Source organism: Pinus tabuliformis, chromosome J (assembly GCF_031772625.1).
Source record: "Pinus tabuliformis cultivar Carrire ecotype Pingquan chromosome J, CPIR1, whole genome shotgun sequence".
Taxonomy (NCBI): domain Eukaryota; kingdom Viridiplantae; phylum Streptophyta; class Pinopsida; order Pinales; family Pinaceae; genus Pinus; species Pinus tabuliformis.
Genome location: NC_142295.1, coordinates 1,437,270,671 through 1,437,283,941, shown reverse-complemented (window position 1 = coordinate 1,437,283,941; position 13,271 = coordinate 1,437,270,671).

Genomic DNA, 13,271 nt, shown 5'->3' with positions numbered 1-13,271 from the left:
CTACCATTTTGGAGCCATTGGGGTTATTTTCAGTCAAACAAAAATTTGGACTGTACTCTTGTTCTTGACTAGAGACTGTCTCTTTTGTATATCTAGGTTTCTCAATGAATTTTCCAAATCCCGGATCATTAATACCCTTGGTGTTTCTCTTATTTTCAAAGGCAAAACTCATATTATCATACAATGAGTTTTGCAGGGAATCTTCATTGTTGGAGCACATTCCCTTCTGGTGATGGGAAGATCCAAGATAACAATAATTGATTTGTAACTAAATATTAGATAATCTCAGCAACAGTGCATAGGTTAGATAATCTCAGTAGTAGTACGTAGGTGAGAAAATGTCCTCGGAAGGTATGGATTAAATGCCAACTCAGGCCCAAATATCCAAGGGCAATATGGATGTTGCACTTGGCCAAAACTATAGTCCTCAAACTACTTTCAAGAGAAACCAAATCCAGATTCCAAACATACCTTACTTTAAGGGCTAATGGTATACTTATAGTTGGTGTTCCCACTTTCATTTCCTTGTTCTTGGCCTTCCCCTTAGATTGGATATCTTCTTAGCTTTCGGGCAATTTTTTTAGAATGTGACATTGATTCTTCTTGATATAATAAGGTTTTACTACTTTTGTCGGTCTTTTGTCTTGATTGATTTCTTCCCACTAATTTTATTATTAGTGGTGTTTTCATGGCATTGACGAAGATTTAAGCTTCACAATTAGCTTAGAGATTATGTTTTAATAGAAATACGAAGCTCTCTCCCTCTCTGAGTAACCATTACCAAAGTATGAGGGCATCAGAGGCCTATTTGTAAAGTTCTAAGTTACCGAAGGAAAATTTAACACAAAATATATTGAATACCCCAAGTATAAACAATTTAAACTTTGAAACATTAATTCTAAACTCAAAACAATAACTCTAGCAAAAAATCCCCAAAAAACATGAAAAACAACCCAAAAACGAAAAGTTTGTATTTTGGAACGATGTTTTATTTATCGGCCTTTCCTATGCATCAACTTTTCGTCAACACTTTTACTTTGATCCGTTAGATCACATGAAACACTTTCAACCGTTGATCTGAACCATAAAACAAAACAATGGAAAATCAAGAAAGCACGGAAAGTCAAGAAAGCACAAAAGCTCAAAAAAGATTCTATGCAAAAAAAATCAAGAAAGCACGAAAAAGATCATAAAAATCAAAGATCGAAAGAAAAAAGCTCACAAAAGCAAAGATTTTTGAGGATTTTTATTTTTTAAATGCAATGTATTATTAATTTATTTTTATAATTTAATTGAAATATAAATTTTAAATTTTAAATTTAAAAATTAGTTTAGATTTATTTTTAGTTGTAAGTTTATTATGTGTTAAGAGGGATTTTTTTTTGAGGTATTGATTTTTTAAGAGTGAAAAGGGATTTGATTTTTTTTGGCATTTGGTAGATGTAGAGTTAAAATGAATTTAGATTAGTTTAAATATTAACCTTTAAATAACTCACATTAGAGAAAAATACCATGGGAAAAAACCATAGGTTAAAAATATGATAAGGAAAAACCATGGGTTGGAAAATTTTATATTTTATATTTTAATTTTAATTTGACTGAGTCAAAATGTTAAACATTGTAACATCTCTCTAAAATAATTAAATTCAATTTAATTCCATGCTAGCTCCCATCATTTTCCTACTCAAAAGATAGGCGTTCTCAACACCTTAGCTACTTCGGCGGGCGTTGCAAGTTTATGACGAAAATCACCTTGAAGATGAGAAAACTGACCTCCTGGAAGTTTTTAATAAGAATGGTTATAGTAGGTCTCAAGGTCTTAAGGCTTTTCAAAATGTTGAAAAGGGTCCTAAGAGTAAGATTGACCCCAAGGATTGGTCTTCCGGTGTTCATCTTCCCTTTATTCAAGGGACCACAGATAAAATTGCTAGGATCTTGAGGAAGCATGAGATTCATTCTTCTTTTAGACCTCTTAACACTATATGAAGTTCTCTTCATTTTGTTAAGGACCCGATTAACCCCAAGGATTAGAAGGGTGTTTATATCATTCCCTGTTCTTGTCGAGCTCCTTATATTGGTGAGACCGGTCAATCCATTAACCAAAGGATTTGTGAACATGCTGCCGACATCAGGCATGGAAGGTCTCGCTCCTCCGCTTTGGTAGAGCATGCAGAAAAAACCAATCATCACATCTCCATTGAAGAGGCTAAGGTCATTGCGAGGATTGACCATTTTCATTATCGTAAATTTAGAGAGGCCTTAGAAATTGAAAAAAAAGACTTGTTAATTTAAATAGAGATGATGGCTGGAGTATCAACAGATGCTAGATTCCTGCGCTTTCTTCCTAAAAAATTATTTTTATTTATTTATAGATTAATTAATTAATTTTTTTTGTTAATCCCCATATTGCTTAGTTTATGACTCTCTTAAATTATTTTTGGTAATATGAATAGGATTAAACCTTAATATTAATATAATATTATATATAATAATATTCATTAATAAGATTATATAGGGTTATGAATCCTTTCTCACTTGAGGGGGAATGTGAAAAAGAGAGCGATGAGGGTTCTGTCGGCAGGAGGACTCGAACTAGGGCAGCCTAGGCCATCGGCCTAGGGTGCTGCAAACTAGACCTCATTTTGGATGACGAAGACTAGGAGGTACGGGGTGGGTCAACAGGTTTTCTGTGGAGATGGTCCATACAATGGCCATGTAGGCTGTGGGTTGGATCCAGGGTGCTCAATCTGCAAGGATTCCAAGGAATATGTTTACTGGGACAAATTTCATCCAACTGAGAGGGTACAGTGGATGATTGCAGAGGAGGTTTTGGGCGGGGATTCTTCCTTCGTTTCTCCCATGAATCTCAGAGGCTTGATCCAGTACACAAACCCCACCCCTTCCCCCTTTGATCCTTTGTTTACGTAATAGATTATACCCTAAATTATTCATTAATTGAGCATGTCCAAAGGTATGAATCAACAATCCAACTGTATATATTTGTGATGCTTACTTGTGCAAATTTTCATTTTTTCACAAATGCGTAATAGCGAATGGATTTACCTTAAATTATTCAACGTCTAAAGATATCAATCAACAATCTAGCTGTATAGGTATATGTGTGACATTTACTGGTGCAAATTTTAATTTTTAACAAAAGCAGAATCGTTGTTAGGGTTTACCGGGAAGAGTTGTGGCAGTGTAGGCGACCAGGCTGATTGAACCAATATCTCTTCTAAAAAAATTCAACAATTCCAATTTAATAATCCTATCGGCCTCTATTTGTACCTTTTGGGACAATTGCTAGTTTTCAACATTTTTAAAAATGGCAGTAAAACCAATTTTTTGTGCAAAATACATGAAAAAAACACACTAATGTTGTTGGTAGAATAACATTTTTCTTTCCCAAGTATAATTTCAACATTTTTTAGTAATGGCGTTATAGATGAAATGATGAGATCTAAAACACATTAAAATTCCAACAATTTTCATCCATGTCGTTAAACATATAATAACATGACACTAAATATCACTAAAATTATAATTGTTTTCAACCATGACATTAAAGATAAAAGAAAAAATGACAATTTTTCAACCATAGAATTAAAAAACTTTAAGTTTTCAACATATTTTAACCATGACATTATGAACAAATTACATGGCTAAATTAATCAAATATCAATACTTATAGATTGAATGAAAAATAAATTATTTCTCTAAGTTATTGTTGCATTGTGAATATTCTAAACAAATAAATTCATCACAATTAAAAAATATAATCCAGCAAACATAAAAATGACTCATAACTTCATGTAACATCATATGGAAATTAAAAAATTTATTTCAAGATACCATGCAAACATTAGCTATATAAATTGTCTTAGACAATTATTCAAAATCACTCATATCTTCTTGCACACCATTAGAATTCGCATCTTCAGATGAATGACTAGATGCAGATGAAGTTGTTCCATATTCTTCTCTTTCATCAACTAGTGCCCCATCTGAGTCAACATGCATGCCCACAATTTCAGGTTTCAAAAGTCTTCCAAATCTACCAATGGATTCAGCAGACTCCCATCTCAACACTATTTCTTATGGTAGAAACTTATTCAGAATCTCTATCGTCATGAAGCGAATAGTTCCTCTCTTTGTTAAATTGAATTCACAAACAAGTATATCAAGATCCTCCAATTTTAAGAGGATTGTGCGGCGACAATTTATATGTGTACCCTTTCTTTTTCTCTTTCTGCCAATTTTTTTATCAACTACCATCTCTGGCTTGTACACACTATTGAATGGGTGTGTATTTGTTGCATACCAATGTACATCAACACATGCAACATCTTCATTTTCTGTAATGAACTGTATAACCTTGCAAACCTAGAATTGATATCCATTGGCATCTCCATCTGCTAACATTGTGATAATGCAACCCTCCTTAATATCCTATACTGAACCCCTGTAAAGTGCTTCCATGGCTTCACGTTGTGCACGATATCTTCTGAAACCAATATACATTTCTATTTCCTCTATTTGTGAAGAATTAATAATACCTTGAGATCATTGTTGTTCAACAATATGTCTTTCCTCATGTTCATTTGATACATTTTATGGCCAAATAAATGGAATGTTCAAAATTATATCTTTATTTGTTGATCTTTAAATGATATCACTCTGATTATTGAAAAAATACTCCCACCAAACTGAATCAGCAATATCAAAGTACTCATATGTATATCTAATACATTTTTTAATTTCTTCTAGGAAATTAGAATAATTTATATCTCTCTTCTTCCTGCTTGCATCATGAACTTCAACAACTGATTGTGATAACAATACATTTGACACAAATATTGGATGATCTGGAATGAACTTCAAAAATGCCAAACCTGATGACGATGCCCATTTTGCATTAGTTGAGTATTTCTTGCCACGTACTACTATTTTCTCATCATTTTTTTTATACGAAATTGATGTTGGAAGCTAATGTCACTAAGTTGTTCAATGCATTTCTCCTCACTATGAAATCCCAAAATAAACCTTTGCATGTCAACAGTTTCTTTCAACACATGAAAAATCGGCTTTGGCATTTATGATTTCTTAATACATGCAATTAATGATGGAAAGCTCCCAACATCTTTCTTCCTCAATGTGACTAAAAAACTATTGAACATCTAATCAATATGGTCATGAGTGTGCCCAACAAGAAGGAAACCAACCTTATCTTCTTAAAAAATCTCAATTCAACAAACATGTTTTGATATCCAACAACAATCTGATTTTTGTTTTTATGACAAGTGTTGTCCAGTTGTAGATGCAAAACTTCGAGGAGATTACCAGACCAATGAGAAAGCACATCATGAATTATGGTTATTGTAAAATTTGCATCATTATGAATATTTGGAACTATGAAGTAAACCCTTGGCAACATTTTCCCATTGAAGACCATACAACCAACCAAGTGAAACTAAATAAAAATTTCCTCCTCTAAATTTTTGGGTGTGCGAACAAAATGTGATAGAAGTGTTTTCTTTTGGTCCATACCATCAATTATCAAACCAAAATATTTATTTGGATTATCATAACACTTCTTTTGATTTATGTACAACTTTTTCCTTTCACTTGTATGTTGTTCACGATGCTCTTGAAGTGCTTTGACAATGGAATCTACACATAACATAAAAGAAAGCTATTAATAAATATGTTTTCATAGTTGACAACTATACGATTTTAAAAAATAATGTTATGAATGCTTACCTCATTCTGCCCCTTGTCACTTATCCCTTTTTTATTTAAGAGAAACACATGTACTACAAACCCCCATCCTTGTCTTCTTAGGAATACAAACATTGTTGAATTCTTTCTTCCATATCTTTACAAAATATTGATATGTAATAAATCAACCATTTCTTTCAACACCTTCTACATATTCTTTGTATAAGTTGTAGATTTCTCGTCTTGATAAATTATCTGGAATATGTATTGTGTCTCTATTTGTCATACACTCTCCATGATTTGAAAAGAAGTCTTTCATCCATGACATTGCAGTATTTGAAAATGGCCCAAACTCTTGTTTATGACGTACTTCTAAATAAAATGTGTGATCTTTTTCCAAATTTCCTTAGATTCTTTATAGACAAAAATTACCAATTGAATGAAACATTTTGAAATTCGTTGTACAGATAAATAAAGACCCAATATGATAATCATAAACTAATAATGTAGATTGCATGCACCCCACTAAATATGAATTTTGCATGCTTTTATTCATTGACAAATATCTCTTCCTTTTCTCTAATGCAAACTCGAAATCCATATGTTTCAAGTAATCTTTTTTACAACAATCACTTGAAATGAGATCACTCATAGACTCTTCCTATTGGTCATGGAAGCCCTGAGCCGACTTATCATCTCAGCAAAAAGGGAAGGGACTTTCAGAGGCCTCAAAATCACTGATGAATGCTACCTCACTCACCTACTGTTTGTAGATGATGTCCTAATCTTATTGGATGGCAGCATACAGGACACAACTACCTTCACTCGCATTCTAGGCCTCTTTTCACATGCTACGGGAATGGAAGTTAATTGGTTGAAATCTACTATCACTCTGGTAGGTACTTCAGCAAATGAAATCCATATGGCAAGGCAGGCATTCCCATACACTCCTCAGCCATTGGACAAGGGGCTTAAATATATAGGATATTGGTTAAAACCGACTTGCCAAAAGATCGCAGACTGGGTTTGGCTGGTTGCAAAAGTGGAAAAAAGACTATCCTGCTGGAGCCATAGATATCTATCCAGGGTTGGGCGGTTAACCCTGATCAAATCAGTTCTTGAAGCAACGCCGGTATTCTGGATGGCTCTGGCCTGGATCCCTCGGAACATTCTGACAAAACTACAGCAATTATGCAATAGATATTTATGGGCAGGCAACCAAGATAAGCGTATCTTTGCCTGGATCGGCTGGAATAAGATAACTTTACCAAAGAAATGGGGTGGCTGGGGGTTAAAGGAGCTCCCCATCTTTGCCAAAGCCCTGGCAGGGAAAATGGGCTGGGCTCTACTGACATCTCAAAGCTTATGGACTAGACTTACCTACCACAAATACATTTGGCCCCTCAGCATCATCGATTGGGTAAGACTCCCAGAATGGAACAAAATAGGCATATCATCTATCTGGAAGGCCCTATTACACTCTCTTCCACTAATCAGAGACTACCTGGTTTGGCGTATCAGAGCCGGGAATAGAGCAAGGATTGGGCTCGATCCTTGGACCGGTAGTGGAGGGAGACATATACTCCCTCGAGAACTGGTGGAATATCTCTCAGCACAAGATATCAAAGTAATCTCGCAGATCGCGGATCATGATCACTCTGATATATTCCACCAGGCATGGAAATCCGCGCACCAGCTAAACCTCCCCAGAAGATGGCACCCAGTTTGGAGAGAATACAGAGAGGCCCTGATTGAATCACATATTCGAATTACAGAGGGGCAGGACGAACTCGTATGGAACCTGGCTGAATGCGGTCTATACACCCCCAAGGCGGGCTACCTCCAGCTAATCTCTCACAAGAAGCCCGAAGTCCTAGCTAGCTGGTGGCAGAATATATGGAAACATTCCGCATCACCGCGATCAAAGCTCTTCACCTGGTGTATATTGCGAAATAAAATACCCACTGGAGAACAGCTCATGAAACGGGCACAGTACGGTCCTACCTGGTGCGTTCTCTGCAAAGAAGCCTCAGAGTCAACAGAACATATATTCCTGAGATGTCGTTCGACTCTGAACCTTTGGAAAAACCTTAAGAATTTCACGAATTACTCGGGGGAATGGAACGAAACAGATCTCATTAACGCATGGACAGAATGGGATAAGAGAAATAAAGGTTCAAAGAATATCAATCTGCTCATAATCGTAAACTGGTCCATATGGAAATCTAGAAATCGGTTAATATTCGAGGACAAGCCGATTCACTGGCCACTGATTGAGGCTGGTATCATCACTGCCCAGAGAGAGCTACCAGACCTGCCCCCTCCAAAATCTCGACATCCTACCCCCCCCTCTCATCGATCAAAGTATACCTTGGGCCTACTTCGACGGAGCGGCAAACATGCAGAGCTGTGGGGGCGGAATCATTATCCATTTATCTGAGCATCATCTATACAATATAAAGGCTGGTCTGGGTGCCGGAACCAATAACTTCGCAGAACTCATCACACTGTGCCACTTACTGCATTTTGCACTGAGTCACCACTGCACTAGCATCAACATATTTGGTGATTCTCAGATCATCATTAATTGGATCAATGGCACATCCACATGTCACATACACACACTCAGCATTATATTGAATGAAGTTCTCGAACTCAAATCAACATTTAACAATATCACTGTTTCACACATCTACAGGGAACATAACAAAGGCGCTGATAAATTATCCAAGGAGGCAGCGAGGATGGACAAAGGCATCTCCGAGATCATAGAGATCAAAGACCAGCAAGAACAAAAAACTTACCACCATCCTTACATAGACCCGGAATATCCAACCACGGGTCATCTAACAGTTTAAAGGAATGTGCACGTCCATGACAGCAGTATATATACTGACAATTTTGTAAATTTTTGTATTTATTATCAGCTAGATAGATGCCAAAAAGGCACACTGTAAACAGCACTATACAGAATACCCTGCGTGGTAAAACTATACAGCAACAAAACTGAAATTTTTTGAAAAAGATCAGATACAACAGAATGACTATGGCATATGCTTCAATGCATCTACATATGTAAATTTTCATATTAATGAAATTTACGGATTTTTCCAGTGGAAAAAAAAAAAAAAGAGATCACTGATAGAACTTATTCTTGTGAGATATTTTGCTCTACCCCTTGTATAACTAGAACATCTTGGATTGATACGAAAAGGTCTACTCCTACTCCTCGATACAATATTTGTTGGCAATGTCTCCATCATTTCATCATCATTTGTATAAGCATTTTCATCATCATTAGGATGAATATTATCCTCACTATGATCATTTTGAACATAGTTAGGAAATTCATCACCATAATTGTTTGAAAAATATTCATTACCATTCTCAGTTGCAGGAAAATTTTCACTACCATCATATGTGCTTTTGAAATACTGTCTCAGAGGATATTCTTCATCATCTTCATCTTGCCCTTCATTATTTCTACCCTCATAGTCCGTAGAATTAGGACTAAATGGAAAATTTGACTATCTATTTACTGGATATTCTTCCTCGTGTGCATAGTTAGTGTTGCTCTCATAGTCCTTAGGATTAGGACTACGTGGAAAATGTGACTCTTTATTTACTAGAAATTCTTCATCCTACCCTTCGTCATTGTTTCTCTCATAGTCCTTAGGATTAGGACTACGCGAAAAATGTGACTCTTTATTTACTAGAAATTCTTCATCCTACCCTTCGTCACTGCTACTCTCATAGTCCTTAGGATTAGGACTAAGTGGAAAATGTGACTTTCTATTTACTGAAAATTCTTCATCTTGCCCTTCATCATTGTCACTCTCATAGTCCTTAGGATTAGGACTAAGTGGAAAATGTGACTCTCTATTGACCAGAAATTCTTCATCCTGCCCTTTGTCACTACTGCCCGTATAGTCCTTACGATTAGGACTAAGTGGAAAATGTAACTCTCGATTTATTGGAAATTCTTCATCTTGGCCTTCATCACTGCTACTCTCATAGTCCATAGGATTAGGACTAAGTGGAAATTGTGACTTTCTATTTATTTGAAATTCTTCATCCCGCTCTTTGTCAGTGTTGATCTCATAGTCCTTAGGATTATGACTAAGTGGAATATTTGACTCTTTATTCATAGTGAAAGAATTTTCATTATATTCATCAATATGAATAGGAGTTGTTACACGACGAAGATGTTGATGCTTCACAAAGCAAAACTTCACTATCATAAGAATCCATGGCTTTCAAACAAAAGAGGTTGAATTATACAAATGCACTCTCTCCTAATGATAATATATAGCTTAAAGAATGAAAATTTCCCTCTAAAAATTTCTTTTGAGGTGGAATTTATTTTATAGAGCGAGATATTATGAATGTTCAACAGTTTCTACTCAGGGTCAGAAGAAGATATGACAAACAAGCAAAAAATGTACTTCATGATGCTACAAGACTACATCCAAGGGATCAACAAAGAATGCCTATAGTGGATAAATCTAGCAAAGCTAAACATGTTACTTTTGAAGATGAGGAAGCTGAAACTGAAGCCGAAGTTGAAGACTATGTTTCCATTACTAAGGATGATATTAGAATTGATGTTAGAAAGGAGAAGAACCATTGAAGACCAAAAGAAAAAATGCCCAAGAATGTCTCCCTTCTAGTTGATGATGAGGAGATTGCTTATGTAGAAGAAAATATAATAACCGAGAGGAGGAAGAAATTAAAAGTTGATCATTCTAAGAAAATCATGGCTAGCGATGAAGATCCTAGTGAAAACTCAAAAGGAAGCAGGGAAATCATTACATCAGGAGCTGATTTAAAGGATGATATTATTAAAACAAAACAAAATGGCATTTGACATCAGTTGAAAAAGACAAACGTAATTGAGGGTTGTCATACATTTCAACTTAATTTCAGCCAAATCTATAAGCCAAATGAAGGACAACTTAAATACCAAATTAGAAAGCCACACCACTTGCATGTTCACAACTTGAAGACATTGATGAGGTACAATCCATATGCTCATGTGGTTAATTATGTGCTTCTTGATGATCCAATTCAAGTTCCCAACAAAGAAGCATTTGATAAGTCAAAATGTTTTGAATACAAATATTATGTACTTGGGGGGAACCATTCTGTAGAAGTTTAAAGGAAATTGATATAGGAATATCCCAATAACCCGCATTTTGAAACAATGAAACATATCATTTATGTTGGTTTAATACATAAAGAAGCAAAGTTATTGGCATGGGATCATAATACAAATAATCAGTATAGGATTTCTATGACTTTCATCCAAAGGGTTAGATTTATTCATAATGAATTTGAATAAAAATGTGGTGGGGATAAGACAAAGGTTAGTCTAGTGTTTCAGAAGGATTATTGTATGGAAATAGGTTATCAAATTGAGGAAAAAATCAATTCAAAAGGTGGAAAAGTAAATTCTAATATATTCAGAGGTATGGATAACATTTTCCAGTTCGCACTTAGAATGAGAGAGATATGGGAATTGATTAATGAGATTTTTGACATGTGGGAGAACTTTGGCATTAAAAACCATTAGGTAAAAAAGTCTAAACCATTGATATGTAGCAACAATAAATCAAGTCCTGAAATGAAGCTCCTTCCAGAAGATATGACTATCACATCTTGGAGAGCATTGCAAGGAGTGAAGGATGAAACTTGTCAAAACAATATTATCTCATGTGAAGTCAGGGGAGTTATCATTGGACGAAATGTGTGAGGAATTTCAAAAGTAAGTTTATTGAATTATTTTTACTTATTTCTAAATTATAAGTTTCTTTCAAATATAACATATTGTTGTTGGTATTATTTATTATACATATCATTATATTAACTTTTTTTACTTTATTTATTCAGTCACAAAGTTTACATGAGAATATAAGAACAAATGGTTAAATTGTTGAATGAAGATAGTTGAGATGATGTTATATGCAACTACCCATATTCAAGTTCTACATTAACACTAAAGGATTTTTATCTTGCATTCAAAAAGGTACATTGATTTATACATTCATTTTTATTCATGTGTGTACTAATTTTATTTTATAATTTATACATATATTTTTTTATTTCATTAAAGATGAAGAAGGATGCAAATGGAGCACTAGATAGTTTCAAAATCTTTATTGAAAAAATTAAGATGGAAAGACTGAGAAAGCAACATCTTAGTAATGTTGAACTTGATCCTAGTCTTATTCATCTCATTTGGAATGGGTTTGACACTATCCAATATCAAATAATACAAGGTGATTGTGAAGACATTGCAAAACTCATACCTAAAATGGATTATTCCCTAGTTATTGCAAATATTTCTCATGGTTTCAATATCCCAAACATTGAATATGATAGTGACCTTTATACTTATCAAGTTCTTAGTAAAGTAGTTGCGGGATTTGTAAAAGTCACAACATCACCATTATGGAGATTTGTGACATTTCATTCAAACACACAATTTGCAATGTTATTGACAAACTTCAAGGGAAAAGAAAACTCAAGGATGCAACTTACATGGTAAGACGTTGAAATTATATGTTTGATTAATGTTAAAAAAATCATTTATGTGCAAGTTAATTGAACTTTTACTATTTCATGCTACAAGCAAAAATAAAATCTTATTAACCACGAAGATCAACTAATTATAAGTGATTGTGAGTTCATCCATGTTAAAAGTTTGACAAAAGATGATAGCTATAAGCTTATGCTTCTTAATTGAGTAGATGGAAAGATTCATAGCCAAGTACTGGTTTATGATGTTGTTGTAAAAAAGCTAACATATGAAGATAAAGAAGAAAAATGAGAGATAGTTAACATTTATCAAAAACCACAGTCATTGATTAACTATCTTATAGGTTTATGTTCAATGAAGGAGATTGGGTTTTGGATTTATTTTCAAGCTCAGGTAAGTTTTATTATATAAAATTGAATTTCAATATCTTCTTTTTTAATTTTTATGTGCTTATACTAATTTACTTCATTATTTCTTTTGTACTTGATGATTAGGTACAACACTAGCATGTTACTTACAAAAAGGAAGAAATTGCATTGCCATTGAAAAAGACTCAGTACAATGCAAATTTATTTAGCAAAGAATTAATGCTCTTCAATTTCTCCCAGATGCAATGCAAGAAGTTGGTTTGAGGAAAGGGGGTTTTAAGGCAAAAAAGAAAAAGGAATCTCAACTACCATTAGATGGAATGATTGGAAAGGCATACATTGAGAGATTCGCAGACATCAAAGATCCATTAGAACAAGAAAATGAGCAAACTGAAGCAAAAAATATTATGGAAGAAGACAACGATGAAACTCTAAAAGATGAAGAGTACGAATTATGTGATATTATTGATTATAATTAAGTCATGCTTGGAAATCAAGCTCATTTTTACTATTAATTAATTAAACTTGTAATGTTTTGACTTTGACATTTTATGAGAATAATAAGTATTCGGTTATTGTTGTTATATGTTTAATATTTGTATTATGTGATTTTCGCTTTAAATTTTTATGTGAATCATTATTTTTTG